This window comes from Hemiscyllium ocellatum, chromosome 39 (assembly GCF_020745735.1).
Source record: "Hemiscyllium ocellatum isolate sHemOce1 chromosome 39, sHemOce1.pat.X.cur, whole genome shotgun sequence".
NCBI lineage: Eukaryota > Metazoa > Chordata > Chondrichthyes > Orectolobiformes > Hemiscylliidae > Hemiscyllium > Hemiscyllium ocellatum.
In genome coordinates this window covers 42,808,733-42,834,269 of record NC_083439.1, presented here as the reverse complement: position 1 = coordinate 42,834,269, position 25,537 = coordinate 42,808,733, and the positions used below count along the sequence as shown (strand labels likewise).

Genomic DNA, 25,537 nt, shown 5'->3' with positions numbered 1-25,537 from the left:
TTCTATTTGATTGTTCAATCATTGACTCACTCAGAATATTCAATCAGTCAGATTGAATATTTTGTAAATGATAGAGTGACAATGTATGAATTTGAATACTGAGATTCATTATCTAATTGTGATCACCAAAATACTACAAAACAAAATGTGCATTCTTTACTGTTGTATCATCAAAGGTTGTTCAGTGTGTATATTTTAATTCCATCAATATAGAATCAATTTTATTGTTTTCAGAGATACTGCAGTTATTGTTCAGTTGAATAATTGTAGCTTATACCTTATTATTGCCCAATTCACAAACATGGTAAACCCCTGATTATTGTTCAGGTCAGTAAACCCATCACTGCATCATGACCGACATTAAAAGTGGATTCCAAAAGGGTGAATTCGGGTACAGTGCTACTGGCCCTCACAGCTGCATGTAGCACTGAGTGAGACTCTCGCCTGTCCAGAGAGTTTCCATCCTGGGTCAGGGCAGGCATTCAAACATTCCCTCACAGAGAATCATTTGGAGTCCACGCAGATCCATTGATCGATGACCATATTGGGAACGGTGACTACCATGTACAGTATACCTGGAGACAAATTCCAACATTTATGTGTGGGTGTGTATACACACACACATGCATGCACACACATGTGAGAGATACTACCACCATGCTAAACAGGACAGATTTTGAAGACAGAGGTCTAGAACGCAGCACTGGCCTGTGTGAGGTGATTCGAGTCATTACCAACAGCAGCAGAATTGAACTCCAGAACAATTTTCACTGTCACTGCCTGGCATATGCTCCACTTTACCCTGACCATCAGGCATGGGGATAAACCCTTGTTCAATGGAGAATACAGGAGGGCCTGACAAGAGCAGCACCAGCTACGCCTCACAATGAGGTGACGTTACCAATCAAGATCACTTACTCACCAACCAGCCTAACCAGTTTGTGACAGACAGATTTAACCAACAAACCAGACCTAATCTCTGCAATCCTGTCACATGCAATCAGGGTGAATTGTGTGGTCAATCAAACAGACAACGATTACCTCTAACAATAGAGGATTGACCATATGCTCTAACGTCAATGCCATCACCATCACTGAACACCCAACTCGCAATATCCTGGGGATTACCGTTAACCAGAACTGGACTGACCATATGATTTCATTATCCATACCTGTAAAGGGCTTATGCTAAAACATCGAATCTCCTGTACCTCAGATGCGGCCTGACCTGTTATGCTTTACCAGCGGCACACTTTGACATGTGTAAATTGAATGGCCACAAGAATATGTCAGGGGCTAGGAATCCTGCAGAAATATCTCACTTCATGGTCTCTGAAAGCCTGTCCCCCATCGATAAGACACATGTTGAACATGGGTGTGATGAAATACACCCCATTTCCCTGGGTGAGTGCAGCTTCATGCCTCATCCACTGACACTCAGTAGTAGCAATTCCTGCCATCTACACGGTGCTCTGCAGAAATTTACCAAGGCTCCTTACAACGTACCTCTGATGCCCGACCATCAAGAGGGACAAGGGAAGCAGATATATGGGACCCCCACCATGTTCGCGTTCTGTCCCAAGCCATCCACCATCCTGATTGGGAAATATATTGCTGTTCCTTCAGTGTCACTGTTTCAATGTCCCTCCCGAATGGTATTGGCAGTCTAACAAGAACACATCGACTGCAGTGGTTTAGTGCGGCAGCTCACCACCACCTTCTCAAGGGCAACAAGGACTGACAATAAATACTGACCCAATCATATTCTATGAATACATCAAAAGGAAAAATATTGTCCAAACATACCCAATGCCAGACACTACGCTTTAGGTTTTGTGAGCTCAGGCTGGTTGGATTCAGTCCGTAACTTGCTTGTTGAGAACAGCTGAAGGGATAACCTGTCAGTCTCTCAGAGGCTTGGCCTACATACCGAACATCACACAGACATTGACATTGACACCCAACATTACTGATCTCTGAGATAGACGTAAACAATTCAAAATGTACTTATACCTGACTAACATATTTAAACACACAGTGAAATTGTAACCACACAAGTGATTATGAGTGAATATTACCAGAGAGAAAGTGAGGATTGCAGATACTGAAGATCAGAGTCAAAAAATGTGGTTCTGAAAAGGCACAGACTTCAGGCAGCATCTGAGGAACAGGAAAGTTGACTATTAGTTCACAACATTAATACAAGGAAAAATAATTGCATATTTTCAAAGTCTATGCACTTAATAATACCTTGGTCTTGTGTGTGGAAATGAGACTCATCATTTCAATGCTCCATACTGTGAGTTGTGCACTGTTTTCATCATATTGTAACAAAAATGATCTGAATAAAGGGGGGATTTTGTGTTTATTGGACAATCTAAAAGTTCGTATTACGAAAGGATGTTAGACCTTCAGTAAAGAGACTTTGCTGTTAGTGGTTAGAAGAATGCTGCAAACATTTACACAGAGATTTCCAGCTCAAGTCACACACAAGGACATTGGGCTGGGATCATACTGGCCATCAATGGAGCTGCACAATTCTGTTTGGATACTGACATTGTGGGGCTAACATACACTGGATATGGTTTATGAGGGATTCAGTGTAAGATGCCATGTGCTGCAGCAGCCCATCACCTTTATAACACCTTCATTCAGGATCGGGTCCAAGGCTCAGAATTACAGAGTTTAGGTAACACACACCAGAAGGGATATACTTGTAAGACAAGGTTGTTTACAGGTCATTGTTACAAATGCTGAACTGCGTCAGGACCAATGCCATGTGCTCGTCCATTGACCACTCTGCCTCACACACATCTCCCTGTTGTTCAGGTATGTATCCAATCAATCTATTGTGAGGGATTGTGTGTATAACTGCCCAGCTCCAGTTTGGAAACTCTCTGGACAGATTTTGCAGATGGCCAGTGTTTTGGAGGTCGTGGTGAGGGCCAGTAACACTGTGTCTGAATGTAGGTTTTTGTTATCTCAATGTCATTTCCAACAGCTTTGCTGCCTGCAAGATGGTGTGTTCACTGATCTGAACATGCATCAGCTGTTTACTACATTCACTGAACTATAATAAATATGCACTCTGGTAAATCAATTATTGTTCACTTCAATTCTTTCGACTGAAAAACAACGATGTTTGGTTTATTTTAAAGTATGTAAGAAACAAAGTGATATTAACTCTTCATTATACAGAATGTAAAAGTGACCTGTTGTATATTTCCCACAAACTAATCAAGCAACAATCAGATATTGTCTAGAAAGCAAGATTATGTGAACAGGACTATGTCCCAGGCAGCATCACCATCTTCTCTGGTAGGTCCTGTCCCACTGACAGGGCACAGCCAGGCAGAGGGGGACAGCTCCTTGGTATATAGTCAGTATAGGGCAGCATGGCGGCTCAGTGGTTAGCACTGCTGCCTCACAGCACCAGGGACCCCGGTTTGATACCAGCCTTGGCCAACTGTCTGTGTGGAGTTTGCACATTCTCCCTGTGTCTGCATGGGTTTCCCCCCACAGTCTAAAAAAACGCAGCTCAGGTGAATTCGCCATGGTAGTGGGTTGCTCTTCGGAGGGTTGGTGTGAACTGGTTGGGCTGAAGGGTTTGTTCCTACACTGTAGGGAATCTAATATAATCATAGTGCTCAGCATTGATGTTGGATCCTGTGGCCGTTAGACTGCTCTGCAGCAGGTTATGGGGAACCAATAAAAGGGAAACCCATAATTGATCACATCAGCACCGATCTACCCGCTGCAGATACACCTCTTCATTTCATATATCGGTAACAATATTCACTGCACAGTCCTTATGGGGAACAAGGGCTAACTTCACATATTGCAGACCGTCCTCACCATGACATGTACTGAATGGTACATGCTTTAAACAGATTAAACAACCAATTACGATCCATCCATGAGGTACAATGGCACATCGGCAGCAGTAGAATCATATTATGTACAACGCATACAGTCTGCAACTTCCTGGACCGACATACCTCCCACTGTACAGTAACCATCACGGTACGACATACCCCCATTGTACAGTGACCATCACGGCCCGACAAACCACCCACTGTACAGTAACCATCACGGCCCGACATACCACCCACTGTACAGTAACCATCACGGCCCTACATACCCCCCATTGTACAGTAACCATCACGGCCCAGCATACCTCTCACTGTACAGTGACCATTACGGCCCGACATATCTCCCACTGTACAATAACCATCATGGCCCGACATACCCCTCACTGCACAGTAACCATCACGGCGCTACATACATCCCACTGTACAGTAACCATCACAGCCCCACATACCTCCCACTGTACAGTAACCATCACGGCCCAGCATACCTCCCTCTGTACAGTAACCGTCACAGTCCGACATACCTCCCACTGTACAGTAACCATCACGGCCCGACTCCCCTCCCACTGTACAGTAACCATCACAGCCCGACATACCTCCCACTGTACAGTAACCATCACGGCCCGACAAATCTCCCTCTGTACAGTAACCATCACGGCCAGACATACCTTCCACTGTACAGCTACCATCACGGCCAGACATACCTCCCACTGTATAGTAACCATCACACCCCGACATACCCCTCACTGTACAGTAACCATCACAGCGCCACATACCTCCCACTGTACAGTAACCATCACGGCCAGACATACCTTCCACTGTTCAGCTACCATCACGGCCAGACGTACCTCCCACTGTATAGTAACCATCACGGCCTGACATACCTCCCGCTGTAAAGTAACCATCACGGTCTGACATACCTCCCACTGTACAGTAACCATCATGGTCCGACATACTCCCACTGTACAGTAACCGTCATGGTCCGACATACTCCCACTGTAAAGTAACCATCACGGCCCAACATACCTCCCACTGTACAGTAACCATCACAGCCCGACATACCTCCCACTGTACAGTAACCATCACAGCCAGACCTACCACCCACTGTACAGTAACCGTCACGGCCCGACATACCTCCCACTGTACATTAACCATCACGGCTCGACATACCTCCCACTGTATACTAACCATCACGGCCCGACATACCTCCCACTGTACAGTTACCATCACGGCCCGACATACCTCCCACGGTACAATTACCGTCACGGCCCGACATACCTCCCACTGTACAGTAACCATCACGGCCAGACATACCTCCCTCTGTACAGTTACCATCACGGCCCGACATATCTCCCACTGTATAGTAACTATCACAGCCCGACCTACCTCCCTCTGTACAGTAACCATCACGGCCCAACATACCTCCCTCTGTACAGTAACTATCACGGCTCGACATACCTCCCACTGTACAGTAACCATCACGGCCCCACATACCTCCCTCTGTACAGTTACCATCACGGCCCGACATATCTCCCACTGTACAGTAACCATCATGGCCCCACATATCTTCCACTCTAACTGGGTCAGTGTTGAGTGCAGAAGAACATGCTGGGAGCAGCACTAGCCAGACCTAGAGATAAGGGGCAATCCGGAGAAACTGTTACTGCGTTCAGCTGCAAAACGGGACGACTTTTATTCCAACAGCACAAACAGCAAGTGATGGACAGAGCTCAGCGACCCCACTATCAATGGTTCAGGTCTAACCCTGCAGTCCTACCACGTGTAGTTATAAAAGATGGTGGACAATGAAAGAGACCACTGGAGGAGGAGGCTGCTGCTCTCCAACAATGAAATCCCCAATTATTGGGGAGCCCAGCACAGCAGGAATAAAACAAAACTGCTGCATTTGGAACAATCTTCACCCAGGCGGGCTGAGCAGATGATCCATTTCAGGCCCCTTCAGTAGGCCCCAGCATCACTGACCCCAATCTTCAGACAATTCGATTCACTCTACGCAATGTCAAGAAATGGCTGGAGAGTCTAGAAACTGTGGCTTAACTCCAGAGATTGGCACATCTCTAGCCAAGCGGTTCTATTCCAGCAAGAACATGAACACCTCCCAACAATGTGATAAACTGCCCGAGTGTGTCCTGTGAACAAAAAGCAAGGCCCTTGCATTGCAGCCAGGCACTGACCCATCGGTGTACGGTCCACCGTGGAAATGTGATGGAAAGTGTCAGCAATAATGGGATCAATCAGCAATAATCTGCTCAGTGTCATTCAGGTAGTGCTCCGTCAGGCTCACTCAGATCCTGAACCCACTGCAAGCTCAGTTTAAAAGAGTAGAACTCCAAAGGGGCAGTGAAGTAATTACTCTTCACATCGAGTCACCATTTAACAGGGTGTGACAGTAGGAGCCCAAGTAAAACTATAGTTAATCAGAGTCTGGGGCAAGTACTCTCCTGGTGGGAATTATCCCCAGCAACGATAATGCCTGTTGTCAGTGTGAGTAACTATCCCCAGCAACAACAATGCCTGTTGTCAGTGTGAGTAATTATCCCCAGCAACAACATTGCCTGTTGTCAGTGAGAGTAATTATCCCCAGCAACAATAATGCCTGTTGTCAGTGTGAGTAACTATCCCCAGCAACCATAATGCCTGTTGTCAGTGTGAGTAACTATCCCCAGCAACCATAATGCCTGCTTTCAGTGTAACTATCTCCAGCAACAATAATGCCTGTTGTCAGTGTGAGTAACTATCCCCAGCATCAATAATGCCTGTTGTCAGAATGATTAATTTTCCCCAGCAACTATAATGCCTGTTTCAGTGTGAGTAATTGTCCCCATCAACAATAATGCCTGTTGTCTGTGTGAGTATCTGGAACTCCAGGAAAGCTCTGCAGCCATTCCTCAGGAAAGAGTGTGTCTGAAGCTCAACCATTTCCAGCTGCTGCAATGACCCTCTCTCCATCATAAGGTCAGATGGGGGAATGGTCACTGATTATACCATTCCTGAAACAGGCCATGCTGAAATGCAACAAGACCTGGAAAACATCCGGATTTTGTCTGACAAACAGCAAGTAATGTTCACGACACTCAAACATTCGACAAATAGAACAATAAAGAATTAAACTATCATTCTTTGATTTTCAACAGCATTCCCATCACTGAATTCCCAACACGGTGTCTATCAGCATCCTGGGTGCCATCATTGACTCGGAATTGCCCTGGAATAGCCATATTAATAACATTGCCTTTAAGTGCAGGTCAGATGTTAGGAATTCACCTACTAACTCCCCAAAACCCATGATGGTTATTCTTGCAATGTAATTTAAGGTGCAATTCCAGCCAATTTAATAATTATCACTTCCACGACTAACCATCCATCTCCCACTGATGTGCAGCAATAGCCGTGTATACCATCTACAAGACTCACTGCTCCAAGGCTTATTGGACAGTACCTTCTAAACTCACTGCCATCTAGAAGAACAAAGGCAGCAGGGAGTTTGGAAAACCAGCTATCTGCAAGCTCACTCCTTCATACGATCAGATGTGATGGGGTTGGCTCATGAGTTTACAATTCCCAACTCCTCAGATCACAAAAATCAGTCCAAATGCAGCGAGACGTGGACAGCAGCCAGGCTTCTGGGCTGACAAGTGACAAGTAACATCTGTGCCACACAAATGTCAGGCAATGACCATCTTAGACCAACTCATTATCAGCATTCAACATTCAAAGGCAGTATCATTGCTGAATCTATTGGAATTAACATTCTCAGGTTAATCCCAGACCATTTACCTGCTACGGTGAGAATATCAGATCAGAAGTTAGGAATCCTGCAGCAAGTAACTTTTCTTCTGCCTTGCCAAAATATGGCCAAAATCTCCAAGGTTCAAGTCAGGAATATGATCAAATAATTTCCACTTGTTTGATGAGTGCAACTCCAGAAGTACTCAGACAGTTTGACACAATTAAAGACTGAGCAGCCGAAATAAATAGTCCCCATCCACAACGACTCCCTCCCTCCACCACCGACACTCAGCAGCAGGTATGAGTACATTGACATTTCCTCAGTTAGCACCATCCGCAGTCATTACCATTGCCATTGCCATTTGGAAAGAAAAGGACAATATTTAGGGAATAGTGATCATAATTCATTTGATTTTAACATAAGTATTGTAAAGGACAAAGCTAGACTAAAAAGACACTGTCTAAACTTATTTCTTCAAGTAAACAGAAACAAGTAACTAGACGATAAATCAGAATCAGAGCAGTGGCCGTAGTCTGAGAGGAGATTAAAGTGGTTGTAAGAAAATGTGTTCTCATAAAGTGAAAAGGTTCAGCCTGCTAAATCCAGAGCTACCTTGAAATCTAGGAATACAAAGACAGAACAGGAAACCTTACATCACACAACAGGAACGTAATACTACAGAATGCCGAGAGGAGTGCGGAATGTGGAGGGGTGAGATCCAAAATGAAATTAGAAAGCAACCAGTGTTTGTGAGATGATGCTGTCAAGAAATATCAAGTCATCTTTAGCAGATTTCTTTTCAGACCAGAGAAGGAAAAGTAAAATAAGGAATTTAAAATGCAAGCAATAGAAACTGTCGAAGGTTTGTATATGATTCTGAGTTTCAATTAAAGATTAAAGGACATCATCAATGTGGGTTATTGTGATGAGAATCCCAACAGACTCTTCTCCATGTTACTATATTCAGGGATGTGAGATCTGGTCATGGAGACAGGTTGGTAACGATGGCAAGATTTGGGAAAGTTTAATAACAAGAGAAATTATCAGTTCAGTCAAAAAGAAGAAAAGGAAGCAATCTAGGAGATTGGGAACTGAAGACACTCAGAAGCCTAGAAAAATATGATAAAAGACAGGAAAAACGTGAAGAAAAAGAAGTGGGAGGATGAAAAAGCATGATGAAATGTCTTTATAAAACAGGATTAAGGAAAATGCCAAAGTAGTTTATCAGGAGGAACAGAGTAGCCAAGGAAAGAGTACACCCTATCAAGGACAAAGGAGGGAATTAATGCATGGAGCTGGAGGAAGGGGGTGAAGTCCTTAATAAATACTTTGTATTGGTATTCACAAAGGAGGAGGACATGGTGGGTGGTGAGTCAAGAGATGGATATACTGATATCCGGTGTCATTTTGATATTAAAAATGGAGCCCGTGTTGGGTGTTTTGAAAAATATGAAGGTCGACAAGTCTCCATGATATAATGGGATTAATCCCGAAATAATGAAGTGATCGACGGAGTAAATTGCTGAGACTTTGTGCACTCACTTGGTTTGCGCTTCAGTGACAGCAGAGGTTCCAGAGAAGTGGAAAATAGCCACTGTTGTTCCTTGGTAGAAGAAGGGCAACATGGATAATTCCAGAAATTTCAGCTCGGTGAGCCTGATATCAGTGGGAGGGAAAATATTGGCGTTGCTTAGTGATAGGACTAACTCACATTTGGAAAAATATGGACTTATTCACGATGGACAACATGGCTTTGCGTGGGGAAAATTGTGTCTCACAAACGTGATTGAATATTTTGAGAAAGTAGCAAAAGTGAATGATGAGGGCATGGAGCTGGATGTTGGCCATCTGGACCACTGCAAGGCTTTTGATATGGTTCCTTACAGCAGGCTCATACAGAAGGTGATGTGAAATAAGATCAGCGGTCAGTCAGTAACATAGACAGAGAACTGCTTGGTCATAGCTGTCAGTGGTGGTGGAAGGGTGTTTTTTTTTCTGTCTGGATATGCGTGAATAGCTTGGGATGGGGGGGAGTTGCAGATTGTCAGGATGATTGGCAGATGATGCAGCAGGATATACGTGGACTGGAGACTTGGATGGAGAAAAAACAGATGTAATTTAAAGTGGGCAATTGCGAGTTGATACCTTTGAGAAAGTCTGCTGCAGGAGAGAAATATACAATAAATAAAAGACCTCTAAGTAGCTTCAACATTGAAGGGATCTGGGCATATAGGTCCATATTTCCCTGAAAGTAACAACACGGGGAAACATTGTTACATGTTGCAGCTGGATAGAACTGTATTTCGACATCATTTAGAATATTGTGGGCAGGACTGATTACCAGATCAGCAAAAGGATGTTGAGGTATTGGACAGGATTTGAAAACCGTTTACTAGGATGTTGTCTGGTTTGGAGGATATGAAACATAAGTAGAACCTGTTACAGGTTTACAAAATTATGCTAGGTATGGAGAGAATAGACAGTTGGAGTCTCTTTTTTGCCTAGAGTAGAAATATTAATTGCTAGGGGATGAGTTTTAGAGTTGGAAAGCGTGGTGCTGGAAAAACACAGCAGGCCAGGCAATCATTCCTGAAGAAGGGCTTATACTCGAAACATTGATTCTCCTGCTCCTCAGATGCTGCCTGGCCTGCTGTATTTTTCCAGCACCACACTTTTCAACTCTGATCTCCAACATCTGCAGTCCTCACTTTCTCCTAGGCATATGTTTTAGGTAAATAGAGGAAAGTTTAAAGGGTATGTGAGAAGCAAGTTTTTTTTTGCTCTCTTTCAGACAGCATGTGAAAGTGCCTGGAATGCACTGATGGAGGAAGCTGTAGAAGAAGATACAACAGCAATGATGGTATCTTGACATGTACATGAGTTAGCAGGGAATATAATGATATTCAACATTTTATAACTCTAAAAGCATCAAGTATCAGTGCAACTTAGTGGGCCGAAGGGTCTGTTCCTGTGATGTACAGTTCAAGACAAGATTTCAGCAAGATAGTGGCCAATTGCTGATTGAATAACTTCTGATGATCAGCAGCTACATTCATGCAGATCTCTCCTCTTTAATTTTCAGGTTCATGTCCTCCCTCCCACTGTGGGGAAACTCAATATGGACAATTTGACATGAATGTTAGAGCTGGTATCTGGTGACGCCATCATGACCCTCACTCCTGTGGCCTTCTGTCTTTGACACCAGCGTCTCAGGGGACACTGCACAGACCAAAGCTTCATGTACTACATATCCGCAAATGCTGGCATCTGACATATGCCAGCCTCACCATGCCATCCCAGCAGATCTCCGACCCACTGACAGTACGCTTCTGTATTTCAATGCTGCAGCTCATGGAGCACTGACAGCTCTCATTGCAATGCTGCTGCAAGGACACTGTGCTCAGGGACACACACCCAGCTCACGTACTGTCCCTCGGGGCTGCTCACTCCGTGTTTGTACACATTCATTTTGAGCTGACTTGAATGTTCACATAATTATTGCCTTACCTCACCCTGCCTTTAGCAGTGTTGCCCCTCAGCTACAGCTACCAGGGTCAACAGCCTGCTGCATTGTCTTGGTGTTTAGTGCAAACACAAACCCAGGAAGCTTGGTATCATTGCCCACAGTCAGTCACGGTGCCTAGCACAGTGAGTCAGGGGGAGTCTCAGATCCCAGTCCAGGAGCTTGGACACGGTCAGTCATTCTCTCGTGGTTGTTAGGGTCAGGATCCTTCACCTGTAAGGTGGTGGGGGAGGGGGTGATGATGAGGAATTGAATGTTGGTAGACTCGGAGGAAGGTATTGGTTCCTCAATTAGCAAGTTTGAAGATAACACTAAGATTGGTGGAGTAGCAGACAGTGAAGGGGAATGTCAGATAATACAGCAGAATATAGATAGATCGGAGAGGCGGGCAGAGAAATGGCAGATCGAGTTCAATCCGGGCAAATGCGAGGTGATGCATTTCGGAAGATCCAATTCAAAATCCAATCCAATCCAATCCAATCAAGTCCAGTAAATGGGAAGGTCCTGGGGAAAATTAAGATCTGGGTACTCAGGTCCATTGTTCCTTGAAGGTGGTAACGCAGGTCAGTAAAGTGGTCAAGGCGGCATACGGCATGCTTTCCATTGGACGTGGTATTGAGTACAGGAGTTGGCAGGTCATGTTACAGTTGTATAAGAATTTGGTTTGGAATATTACATACAGTTTTGGTCTACACATTACCAAAAGGATGTGCATGCTTGGAAAGGGTGCAGAGGAGGTTCACCAGGATGTTCCCTGGTATAGAGGGCGCTATCAATAAGGAGAGATTGACTAGTTTTGGATTATTTTCATTAGAAAGGTGAAGGTTGACTGGGGACCTGATTGAGGTCTGCAAAATCATGGGACATAGAGACAAAATGGATAGCAAGAACCATTTCCCCCCCAGAATGTGGAACTCACTTATTAGGTGTCATGAGTTCACAGTGAGAGGGGAAAGGTTTAGGGCAGATATGCGTGGAAAGAACTTTATGCAGAGAGTGATGGGGACTTGGAACACAATTGCCAGCGGAGATGGTACAGTCAGGAATTATAACATCAATTAAGATGTATCCAGACAGATGTATGAATGGGTAGGGAGCAAAGTGGTACAGATCATCACCAAATAGGCGACGGAATAGGCGACAGGTTTAGACAGAGAATCTGGATCAGCGGAGGCTTAGAGGGCTGAGGAGCCTGTTCCTGTGCTGTGATTTTCTTTGTTCTTTCAATGGCCTGCAGGTTAGATTGATCTTATAGTAGGATAAAAGATTGACACAACATTGAGGGTGAAAGGACATGTACTGTGCTGCACTGTTCTGGGTTCTAAATAGGGAATGTTACAATGGCAGGAAGAGGTTTCAGGAGGCTGAAGAGGATGGGAACTAAATGAATAGATATATTAGGGAGGTTTACTAGGTTTGTCGGAGGTAACAGAGACAGCAACGGTCTGATCTGGAGAAAACGACACAGACTGGGAGGGTTGTGGGGACTGGAGGTGGTTTCACAGGGAGCACATAGAACCACAGGGTGTTACAGAAATGTGGAGAGCTGTACGGTCTACATGTGTTCATGAAGATGGAGAGTTTGGGAAGGATGGAGCAGTTTACATGGAGAAAGGTGTTAGTAGGATGGAGCGGTTTTCACAGACAGGGAGGATTCCCCATGGCAGGATATTGCAAAAACTACGGAGGTATGGCATTGAGGGTGCATTAGAGGTTTGGATTAGCAATTGGCTGGCTGGAAGGAGACAGAGGGTAGTAGTTGATGGTATAGGTTCATCTTAGAGTGCAGTTACTAGCGGTGTTCCACAAGGATCTGTTTTGGGACCATTGCTGTTTGTCATTTTCACAAATGACCTAGAGGAGGGGCTTGAAGGCTGGGTGAGCAAGTTTGCGGATGACACGAAAGTCGGTGGAGTTGTGGACAGCGAAGAAGGATGTGGCAGGTTACAGCGGGATATAGATAAGTTGCAGAGCTGGGCAGAAAGGTGGCAAATGGAGTTCAATGTAACTAAGTGTGAAGTCATTCACTTTGGTAAGAGTAACAAGAAGATGGATTACTGGGCTAATGGTAGACTACTTGGTAGTGTGGATGAGCAGAGGGATCTTGGTGTCCATGTACACAGATCTCCGAAAGTTGCCACCCAGGTAAATAGTGCTGTGAAGAAGGCGTATGGTGTACTGGGCTTTATTGGTAGAGGAATTGAGTTCCGGAGTCCTGAGGTCATGTTGCAGTTGTATAATACTCTGGTGCGGCCTCATCTGGAGTATTGTGTGCAGTTTTGGTCGCCATACTATAGGAAGGATGTGGAGACATTGGAACGAGTGCAGAGGAGGTTTACCAGGATGTTGCCTGGCATGTTAGGAAGATCGTATGAGGAAAGGCTGAGGCACTTGGGGCTTTTCTCTTTGGAGAAAAGAAGGTTTAGGGGAGATTTGATAGAGGTGTACAAGATGATTAGGGGTTTAGATAGGGTTGACAGTGAGAACCTTTTTCTGTTAATGGAGTCAGTTGTTACTAGGCGACACAGCTTTAAATTAAGGGGTGGTAGGTATAGGACAGATGTTAGGGGTAGATTTTTTACTCAGCGGGTTGTGAGTTCATGGAATGCCCTGCCAGCAGCAGTGGTGGACTCTCCCTCTTTATGTTCATTTAAGCGGGCATTGGATAAGCATATGGAGGTTATTGGGCTAGTGTAGGTTAGGTAGCTTCGGTCGGCGCAACATCGAGGGCCGAAGGGCCTGTACTGCGCTGTATTTTTCTATGTTCTATGATTTTCGGTGAATGGAGCAGATGACAGAGATAAAGTGGGTTGTCTAGACTGGAGGACCAACCAGAGATATGGAGGGTAGTCATGACTGAAGATGTTTATAGATATAGGAAGTTTTACTTCTGCAGATTATTCAGATCTGAAGGGTGTGGAGTCTGACAGATTATCCAGAATGGCAGTAATTTTGGTTGGAGACAGTTTCACAGATAAGGGAGCATTAGTAACCTCCTCCAGTTTGGTCAAAGGGGAAAGGGTTGTAGGGGAGGGTGAGTTTACACAGGTAGGTGTGTAAGAGCTGGAGAAGGTTGTGGAGATGAGTAAATGGATGGAGATACAGGAGGGGCTTACATTGAAAGGGTGGATGGTATCGTTGGGATGATGTTACATAGATAGTGAGTCTTGTTGGAACTGGATCGGGAGAGTTACAGGCTTTCAGTGGGTTATACAGATCGGGAGTGCTGCAGGGACTTGAGTGGATTGTTGTGTCTCCACCGAGTGATCGTGTCTTTAGGACTGGAAGAGGTTACGTAGATATGGAAACATTGAAGACAATGAGTGCCGCCTTCTTTTTCTTGAACAGAGCCTCAATATCCCCCATCAGCCAGGGATCCCTAAACCTGCCAGCTTTTCTCTTCACTCTAACAGGGACATATTAAATCCTTGAGCTCACACTTTTAAAAGACTCCCATTTGCCAGTCATTCCAATTCATACAAACAGACCACCTAGTGGATGGGAGCATGATGTGGAGGAGCTGGTGTTGGACTGGGATGGACAACGTTAAACATCACACAACACCAGCTTACGGTCCAGCGGGTTTATTTAGAGGCATTGGGTTTCATAGCGCTGCTTCACCACATGGTTGTGGAGCACAATAAACAGGCACATAATTTATAGCAAAAGCATTGCAGTATCATGGAATGTAATACCAAACAAATTTAGTTTAAGTTTTCATCTTTCAGAATGATCACTTGGACATCGAAAGCTGGTGTTGAATTAAATCTGTTGGACTATAACCTGGTGTTGTGTGATTTTTAATTAATCCAATCTACCTCTGCTTGATCCTGCCAAATCGCACCAAAATTAACCCTTCTCCAGATTATGACCTTAACTTGTGGACCTGCCTGATCTTTTTCCATAATTGTGTTAAAAAGAGGACAGTTGTGGTCATTGGACCCAAAGTGCTCACCGACTGACACTTCAGTCACTTGCCTGAACGCGTTTTCTGAGGGGATGTCTCGTTTTCAGCTGCCTGAGTAGAGTGCGGTCCTCTCCATATTGATCTAGGAAACTTTCTTCGACACATTTGACAAATTCCACCCCATACAGGACTTTTACACATTGGGTGGTCCAGTCAATACAGGGGATGTTAAAATCTCCAAATAATACTATTTTATTATTTCTATAGGTGCCTGTAATCTCTCTTCACATCTGCTCCTCTTGCACCCGCTGGCTATTTGGGGGTCCAGAACACAATCCCAGCAGACTGACCATCCCCTTTTTATTTCTAACTTCTAACCATATGACCTCATTTGATCACACCGAAAGAGTATCCTCTCTAAGAACGGTTGTTATGTCCTCCCTTATCAATAAGGCAGCTGCCCCTCCTCACATACTTGTCCTTCTGGCACGCCTGTACCTCGTGTGTCCTGGAACACTGAGCTGCCAGTCCTGCCCTTCTCTCAGCCATGTTTCTGTTTTGGCTATAATATCCCAGTCCCCAGAGCTAATCTATGCTCGGAGCTCGTCTGCCTTAGCTGATAGGTCTCATGTGTTGAAATAAATGTCCTTTAAACCCTCCCTGTACTGTGCCCCGGATATCCTGGATAGGAAACTTACTCTCGATGGCTGATGTATTTTCCCCTGACTGGTTGATGGTACCTCTCCAGAGTCCAAACCCCTGCCAAACTCGTTTAAACCCTCCAAGTAACACAAGGAAATCTCCACCCAGGGATACTGGTGCCCTTCTGGTTCAAGTCAAACCCTCCCCACCCCCCCCTTGTTCAGGGTACCTCTACCCCAGAAGAGATCCCAACGATCCAAAAACTGAAAACTCTACCCTTCCACCAGCTCCTCAGCCACATCTCCATCAGGCCTACCTTTCTATTTCTATCCTCACTGGCATGTGGCACTGGGAGTAATCCGGTAATCACAACCCTCGAGGTCCTGCTTTTTAACTTCTTTCCTCACTCCCTGTACATATTTCACAGGATCCCAAGCCCTTGACTAACTATGTCATGTGGACAGATGTGCACAATGACCTCTGGGTACTTACCCTGTCACTTCAGAATGTTCAGTAACTGCTCAGAGACACCCTTGACCCTGCTACCTGGGAGGCAGCACACCATCCTGGGGTCTCTTCTGCAGCCACACAGCCTCTTGTCTGTCCCCCTCACAACTAAGTCTCCTATCAGTATCACTATCATTAGAGATGATCTGGCAAACCGAAACTGGGAGGACAATCTGCAGTTGGTTCCATATTTGGAAAATGAGAGTATGTTCAAGTGATACAGTGAGAATTCATGGCCAGTGTGGTCCTGACAAGGGAATAGTAAAGGCAGCAAGTCCAGCGAATACTGGGTAAGCGACATCGTGAGTTTGATAAACAAAATACAGTGCAATAAACTCATGTGAAGCCATTCGAAAGTATAGAGTGTGCAGGGGGGGCTCCTTAAAAATGAAGGACAAACAATGGTCATTAAACATGCTTGGTAGGTAGTGTTAAGGAAAAGCCACAAGGTACTTTAGCAGTATAGTTAGAATAAGAGAGTTACTGGGGAAAGTGTGGGGCCTGTTAGAAACCAAAGGGACAATCGGTACATGGAGCCAGAGGAAGTAGGTGAGGTCTTCAATGAATGCTTCCCATCTGTATTCACACAGGAGCAAGGCATCGTAGCCGGAGATTTCAGTTGGGATGGGGAGTTTCTCAAGCATATTAAGATCAATAAGGAGGAGGTATGAAATGTTTTCACAGGCTTAAAGGTGGAGAAACCCCCAGTGCCCAATGAAATGTATCCCAGGCTGCTATGGGAGGTAAGGGAGGAGATTGCTGTGGCCCTGGTGGATATATTTAATACTTTGTTGGCCACAGGTAAAGTGCTGAATGACTGGAGGATCGCTAATGTAGTTCCTTTGTTCACGAAGGGCAGCAGGGACAGGCCAGGTAATTACAGAGCAGATAGTCTGACAGCAGGGGGTGGGAAATTATTGGGAACAATTCGGAGGAACAGAGTGAATCAAAATTTGGAAAGGCTGAGATCGATTTGGGATACTCTACCAAATCTATGATGAGTAAGATCCTTTCCCAAATTCAGCTGAGATTTTTATTTGAAATTACGATTGAGGATTTTGATGAGGGCCGTGCAGATGATGTGGGTTTATGGAGTTCATTACATCGTTTGACGAGGTCCCACATAGAAGGCTGGTCGAACAGACCAATGGGATCCAAGGCAATTTGGCAAATAGGATCCACAACTGGTGGGGGGCTGTTTTTACGATTGAAATTCTTTCACCAACGGTTGTACCACATGGATCTGTGCGGGAGCTGTTGCTGTTTATTATGTGCATTCATCACTCTGATGTGAAAACAGAAGGTATCATTAGTAGGTTTGCAAATAACATGAAAGGTGAGGATGTTGTCCATAGTGAGGTGGATGGTGCCAGGCTGCAGTCTGAAGGAAGAGGCTGAGACAGAATTTCAAGACAGGAATGTAAGTAGAAACATCAGGAAAGAGAACAGCAGACATTGAGGGAAAACTGATTGATTAAAGTGCATTTATTTTAAAATAAAAGGCCTAACAATTAAGGCAAAAGAAATCGGCGCATGGATGAGAACATGGGATTGGAATACCATAGATATGGCAGAAAAACAGCTGAGAGTGGGACAGGACTGCGAGCTAAATGTTCCAGGGTACAGATTCCACAGGGAGGACAGAACAGGAGGTGAGAGAGGAAGGGGTGGAGTTTTTGATCAGTGAAATATCACTGCAGCACTTAGAGAGGTTATTCCTGTGGAACGCCCAGTGAAGCTATAATAGTGCAATTGAGAAATGAGACTGGGTCATCAGTTTGATATGACTGTACGACAGGCCCCCAACAGCCAGCGAGATTTTGAGCAACAAATATGTCGGGAGATCTCAGATATCTGTAAGAATGATAGGGTTGGAATGATCAGTGATTTTAACTTTCCAAATCTAGTCTGGGACTGCCAGAGCGCTCAGAGCTTGAATGGGTGAAATTTGTTAGGCATGTACAAGAAAAATATCTCAGTCAGAATGTAAATGGTTGGACTGCAGGAAGGAGTAAAACCTGACCTCCCCTTGGGGAACAAGGTAGGGAAAGGGACTGAGGCATTAGTGGGGCAACACTTTGGCAAAGTGAGCACAATTGTATTAGTTTGAAAATAGCGATGGAAAAGCACAAGCCTGGTCCACAAGTTAAAGATCAAAATTCATCTTGCCGCAATCCAGAAGATATTAGTGAAGAGCTTTTGGCAATTGTTTGTGGAGGCTATTTGCAGGTAAAGGGACGTCAGGCAGGTGGAAAGCTTTCAAAAGAGCGATAAAATGAGAGTTAAGGGACACCATATTTCTGTTATGTGAAGGACAATGCTGACACAAGTGAGATACACTGGATGACTGGGGGCATTGAGGCACTGGTCAACAAAAATGGGACACATATAGGCAGCTGGATTAAGGGAATCCATTGAAGAACATAGCGGATGGAGAAATTCATTTAAGAGGGAAATCAGGAGTGCACAAAGGGGACCACAAAAAGCATTGGCAGATCAGACTGAGGAAAATCCAAAGAGATTCTTCAGAAGATTAACTAGGGACAGAATATGGCTCCTTGACGATGAATGGGGCCATCCAAGTATGGAAACACAGGAGATGGGTGAGATCCTGACCAAAAATTTCATGTTTGAACTTAACTTGGAGAAATGCTGGGGAAGTCAGTGAATAAGGAACAGTGATGTCTTCAAAAGACTCCACTTAAGAGAACAAGAGGTACTGAAGGTTCTAAAATACATATAAGATGGACAAATCCTTGGGAACTAATCAAGTATATCCCAGGATATTGCGGGAAGCTCAGGAAGAAATTGAGGGGTCCCATAAAGAGATATTTCTATCACTGATAGCCATGGGTGATAAGCTGGAAGCCTGGAGGGTGGCTAAGGTTGTGCCAGTGTTTAGGAAAGGCTGCAAGGGTAAGTCAGGGACATCAACACCAATTAGTTTGATGTCAGCGATGCAGACGTTGTTGGAAGTGATTTTGTGGGACAGGATTTACATACATTTGCAACGACAAGGATTGATTAGGGATAATCAGCACAGCTTTGGACCACTGCATACAATTCTGATCATTCTGATGTGGGAAGCATTTCCTGAAACTGCAAATGGAGCAAAGATTGACGAAGATGTAACTGAACTGGAGGGTTTGACAGAAATGGATAAGCTGGAAAGCAACATTGGGGAATGAGATAGATTTGGCAGATAAGTTTAAGTATAATGCGAAGAATTTTCTACAGCACACAAGTACAAAAAAGCAACTGGAGAGACACTAGGGCTCCTCAATGATCAGTGAGGCTATCCAAGTGTCGAACCACAGGAGATGGGCGAGGGCCTAAATGAGCATTTCATGTCAGAACGTACTGTGGACAAAGACTAGGAAACAAAGGGAAAGAAACAGTGATGGCTTGTAAAGAGTCTCCATGACAGAAGAGGTGGTGCTGGAGGTTTTAGAACACAAAGGTAGAGAAAGCCCTAGGTCCTGAATAAGTGTATACCAGAACGTTGTGGCAAAGTAGTAGCAGGGACACGAGCAGAAATATTTATATCATTGTCCTTCACATTTACACTGGACGTAGGTGGCTGAGGGGTGACCTTATAAAGGTTTATAAAACCATGAGGGGTACAGGTAGCCAACGTCTTTACCCCAGGGTAGTGGAGTCCATAACTAGATGGGATTGAACTGCAGAAGGATAAGGTGTTAGCAATTCTGGAAAGTGAAAACAAAGGTCCCCGGGGCCAGATGGGATTTATTCTTAGCTTCTCTGGGAGGCCAGTAAGGAGACTGCTGAGCCTTTGGCTTTGATCTTTATGTCGTCATTGCCTTCAGGAATAGTGTCAGAAGGCTGGAGGACAGCAAATGTTGTCCCCTTGACCAAAATGGGGAATAGAGACAACCCTGGGTAATTATAGAGCTGTGAGCTTTCCTTTGATTCTGGGCAAAGTGTTGGAAAGGCTTGTAAAGGCTAGCATTTATAATCATCTGGAGATGAATACGTTGATGAGGGATAGTCAGCACGGTTTTGTGAAGGGTAAGTCATGCCTCACAAACCTTGTTGACTTCTTTGAGTGGACCAAACAGGTGGATGGGGGTAAAGCAGAACTTGGTAGTGCAGATAAGCAGAGAGATTACTGTGTCCATGTACTGAGATCGCTGAAAGTTGCCACCCATTTTGATAGGGTTGTTAAGAAGGCATTCAGCGTGTGAGCTTTTATTGGTACAGGGATTGAGTGTCGGAACCATGAGATAATGCTGCAGCTGTACAAAACTCTGGTGCGGCCACATTTGGAGTGTTGCCTATGGTCCAGGTCACCGCTTTAGAAGAAGGATGTCAAAATATTTGGAAAGGGTTCCGAGGAGTTTTACTACAATGTTACCTGGTACGGTGTGAGGTGTCATGAGGAATGCTGAGGGACTTGAATCTGTTTGTGTTTGAGAGAAGAGTTGAAGGCCAATTGATTGAGACATATAAGATAATCAGAGGGTGACACGGGTTGGACAGTGAGAGCCTTTTCCCTCGGATGGCGATGCCTAGCACGAGGCCAAATAGCTTTAAATTGAGGTAGCAATTAATATTAGTATTAATTAATAGATATGGAACAGATGCCAGAGGTAGGTTCTTTACTCAGAATAGTAGCCTGTCACACTTACCTCGACACCGCTGAAGCCAAACGCCAACTCGAGGACACCTCTTCCTATTGCCCCCTTGACCATGACCCCAACACCCATCACCAGACCATCGTCTCCCAGACCATACAGAACCTCATCACCTCAGGAGATCTCCCACCCACAGCTTCCAACCTCATAGTCCGGGAACCCCCCACTGCCCGGTTCTACCTCCTTCACAATATCCACAAGCCTGACCGCCCTGGCCGACCCATTGTCTCAGCATGCTCCTGCCCCACTGAACTCATCTCTAACTACCTCGATACTGTCTTATCCCCCAGTCCAGGAAGTCCCCACATACGTTCGAGACACCACCCACGCCCTCCACCTCCTCCAAGACCTCAGTTTCCCCGGCCCACAAAGCCTCATCTTCACCATGGATATCCAATCCTTCTACACCTCCATCCGCCATGACCCGAGCCTCCAAGCCTGCCGTTTTTTCCTCTCCAGACGTCCCCAACAGTACCCATCCACTCCCATTCGTTTGGCTGAACTGGTCCTCACCCTTAACAATTTCTCCTTCAAATCCTCCCACTTTCTCCAGAACAAAGGGGTAGCAATGTGCACACATATGGGCCCCAGCCATGCCTGTCTCTTTGTTGGCTACGTAGAACAGTTGATCTTTCATAATTTCACCGGCACCACTCCCCACCTCTTCCTCCGCTACATTGATGACTGTATTGGTGCCACCTTGTGCACCTGACCTTAAATTTACCTAGACCATCTCTGACACCTCCCTACCCTTCCTGAACCTCTCCACCTCCATTAATGACGCCCGACTTGACAGTGACACTTTTTTTACAAACTCACCGACTCCCACAGCTACCTGGATTACACTTCTTCACAGGAGAAAGTGAGGACTGCAGATGCTGGACATCAGAGCTGAAAATGTGTTGCTGGAAAAGCGCAGTAGGTCAGGCAGCATCCAAGGAACAGGAAATTCGACGTTTCGGGCATAAGCCCTTCATCAGGAATGAAGGGCTTATGCCCGAAACCCACTTCTTCCCACTCTACCTCTTGCAAAAATGCCATCCCGAATTTCCAATTCCTCCGCCTCCCCTGTATCTGCTCCCAGGAGGACCAATTCCACCACAGAACACACCAGATGGCCTCCTTCTTTCGAGAGCGCAATATCCCTTCCCACGTGGTTAAAGATGCCCTCCAATGCATCTCGTCCACATCCCGCAATTCCGCCCTCAGACCCCACACTTCCAACCATAACAAGGACAGAACGCCCCTGGTGCTCACCTTTCACCCTCCAATCTTCTCATAAACCAAATCATCCGCCAAAATTTCTGCCACCTCCAAAAAGACCCCACCACCAGGGATATATTTCCTTCTCCATCCCTTTCCGCCTTCTGCAAAGACTGTTCCCTCTGTGACTACCTGGTCAGATCCATGCCCCCACCCCCCAACTACCCACCCTCCCATCCTGGCACTTTCCCCTGCCACCGCACGAACTGTAAAACCTTTGCCCACACTTCCTCCCTCACCTCTATCCAAGTCCCTAAAGGAGCCTTCCACATTCAATGTTTTACCTACACATCCACTAATATCATTTATTGTGTCCATTGTTCCCGATGTGGTCTCCTCTACATTGGGGAGACTGGCGCCTTCTAGCAGAGCGCTTTAGGGAACATCTCTGGGACACCCACACCAATCAACCACACCACCCCGTGGCCCAACATTTCAACTCCCCCTCCCATTCTGTCGAGACATGGAGGTCCTGGGCCTCCTTCACCGCCGCTCCCTCGCCACCAGACGCCTGGAGAAAGAACGCCTCATCTTCCGCCTCGGAACACTTCAACCCCAGGGCATCAATGTGGACTTCAACAGTTTCCTCATTTCCCCTTCCCCCACCTCACCCTAGTTCCAAACTTCAAGCTCAGCACTGTCCCCATGACTTGTCTAGGCTTGCCCTACTTGCCTGTCTCCTTTTCCACCTATCCACTCCACTCTCTTCTCCCTGACCGATCACCTTTATCCCCTCCCCCACTCACTTATTGTACTCTATGCTACTTTCTCCCCATCCCACCCTCCCTCTAGCTTATCTCTCCACGCTTCAGGCTCACTGCCTTTATTCCTGATGAAGGGCTTTTGCCCGAAACGTCGATTTCGTTGCTCCTTGGATGGTGCCTGAACTGCTGTGCTCTTCCAGCACCACTAATCCAGAATCTTTACTCGGAATAGTCAGGGCATGGAATTCATGGCCTGAAATAGTGTTAGACTCGCCAACTTTAAGGGCATTTACACAGTCATTGGATAGGCATATGGATGAGAATGGAGTAGGGAAGATTAGATGGGCTTCAGATTGGTTCCACAGGTTGGCACACATTGATGGCTGAAGGGCCTGTACTGCACTGTCATGTTCTATGTTCTGTGTTCTGGAGGGCATAAGTAGGAGATGGAAGAGGAAAAAACTAAAAAGGGTTTGGAGGAGAAGGTTTTCCACACAGAGAATGGTGCAGGTATGAAATGGGTTTCGAGGGGAACTGGTAGAGAAAAGTACAATAACAACATGGAAAAGACATTTGGGCAGGTACATGGAGAGGAGAAGGTTTGAAGGGATATGGGTCAAGTGCAGGGAAACGCAACTCGTTCAGGGACTCTGGTCAGCATGGACTAGTTGGATGGAAGGAAATGTTTCCGTGCTGCATGACCCTGTCTCCTGTTATTGGAGGAGGAGACTACAGAGATAAGGCACGTTATAGACACTGAAGCAAGTTACAGCGATAGGGATGGTAGTCTGGAATGCAGTGCAATTCAAATATGTGGAGGGAGTATAGGGAAGGGAGGAGGTTACCGGGACAGGAACTGTTATAGGAGTTACAAATTATTGAAGACACGAGTCACCGAGACATGCCATGCATAGAGTGTTGGACAGTAGTGAGTCTTAGCACAACAGAACTTACTATAGGGGTGTTGATTGAGCCTGGCATGTGTCTGTACTGTGCTCCCCTTCCAGCACTGTATCTATGTCATGTTTTGTTAGCCGATGTTTGGAGCTCTCTCTTTGCTCTCTGCTGTTCACTGTGAGTGATCTTACCTCACTGCAGGATTTATTGAAGACTCCAATCCTCCCTTCCCTTTGCCTCTCTGGCTGATCAACCATCTTCAATGTGGCCATGGACGAGACACCCAGCAGCTGGGAAGTCTATTGACTCAGGACCTTCCTAATACGTACAGGAGTCAGAGGAATAGACAGTATGGGAGATTAGACTGATCCCGTGAGGGATACGCATGGAGAATGGCACTAAGTCCAACAGGGATCTGAAAAACCCTGTCCCCATCCCTGGCCTGTGCTGCTGCGTCTCTCTGGAGTGAAGACTTCAATTGGCTCAGGATCCAGAGTAGCTGCAAGAGTGAGAGACACTGACAGAGCCAGCAATTAGACCCTCACAGTGAGGGATACCACATGGAGAGAGACTGAGTGATATCACCAGAGGGCAGGAAGATTTCATAACGAAAAAATCATGTCGGAAGAACAGGTTTAGGTTCCTGATGCCCTGGTATCAGTGCTCAGGAATGAGCAACCTTTGAGCAGGTGAAGCGATGACCTCGTGGTATTATTGCGAGAGCATGTATCCAAAAGCTCACCCAATGTTCAGTGGAGGCAGGTTTAAATCACACCATCAGAAATGGTGGAATTTGCGATCATCATTTTTTTTTTAAAATTGCTATTAACAATCCATGAATAAGTACGAAATCATTGCTGATGACCAAAACAATGTTTGTTCATCAAAAATACACTAGGGGACATCTGCCATCCTCACGTGGTCTGTAGGACATCCCCACAACAAAGTGTTTGCCTCTGAAATGGCTGAGCAAGTTACTCAGCTCAAGGACAGCTCGGGCTGGGCAAGAAAGACTGGTCAGTCAGAGACACCAACATCCCACACTTAAGTTCAAAAATAAACCATTCGGATGGTCCCACTGGAAGTGTGCTGGGACCAGTATCCTGGCCAATCACGTCAGTAGGTTTAGGGACAGGGCTTTAAAATGACAGAGAGGATGCGGGGACAGGGTTCAGGTGAAAGGAGCTTTCCAAATCCAAATAGAAAAGGTGAAGCGTCGGAACAGCATGGGGATTCTGGCTGAAGACAAGCAGAAAGGAGCAGGAAGGGACCAAGTTTAACTAAAACTGTACGTCAGCGAATCAATTTGTGACCGGAAATTGTAGGAAACAGTAAATTATGTTTTTTTTTGTGGAATGGACAAAGTCTCTGCCATAAGGTAGATGGATTTGTGACAGAGATAAAAGAGAGTTAGACACCAGGGTGACGTGGTTACAGGGTGAACAAAAGGTGGACATAAATATTCAATGGTTCACAACCTTGTGCAAACGCAGGCAAAGTGAACAACGCTAACAATAATGGATAACAAAGGCATGACAGAGAAAGCATTTGGCATCAGATCATGAAATAGAGTCAGTCTGAATGTAAATTCTGGCTACTACTTGCCAAGGACACAAGCAGCAGAACAGTTTTAGGCCACTGAACAGCATTTCATTGCTCATCACTGCATTAAACAGGAACTCGTTGGAATTTTTAATAAAGGCATAATGACAATTCAGTGAAAATTCAAAATTCGTATAATCTTGACAATCACACTGACAACAGTGATATTGGAAGGGAAGTTCGGAGAATTTTTTTCTGTGTTTCTTTAAATAACACA

The 25,537-nt window shown here is 45.3% G+C and overlaps 1 long non-coding RNA gene across 3 annotated transcripts in view; it reads right to left on the bottom strand.

The window, feature by feature from the left end:
- Positions 1 to 25,537, bottom strand: part of LOC132834327 (uncharacterized) — a 109,052-nt gene that overhangs the window by 13,372 nt on the left and 70,143 nt on the right. For all 3 annotated transcript variants that reach the window (XR_009647173.1, XR_009647171.1, XR_009647172.1), the window contains exon 8: positions 2,079 to 2,160. This is a non-coding gene — a long non-coding RNA (uncharacterized LOC132834327). The remainder of the gene's footprint in view (positions 1 to 2,078; positions 2,161 to 25,537) is intronic.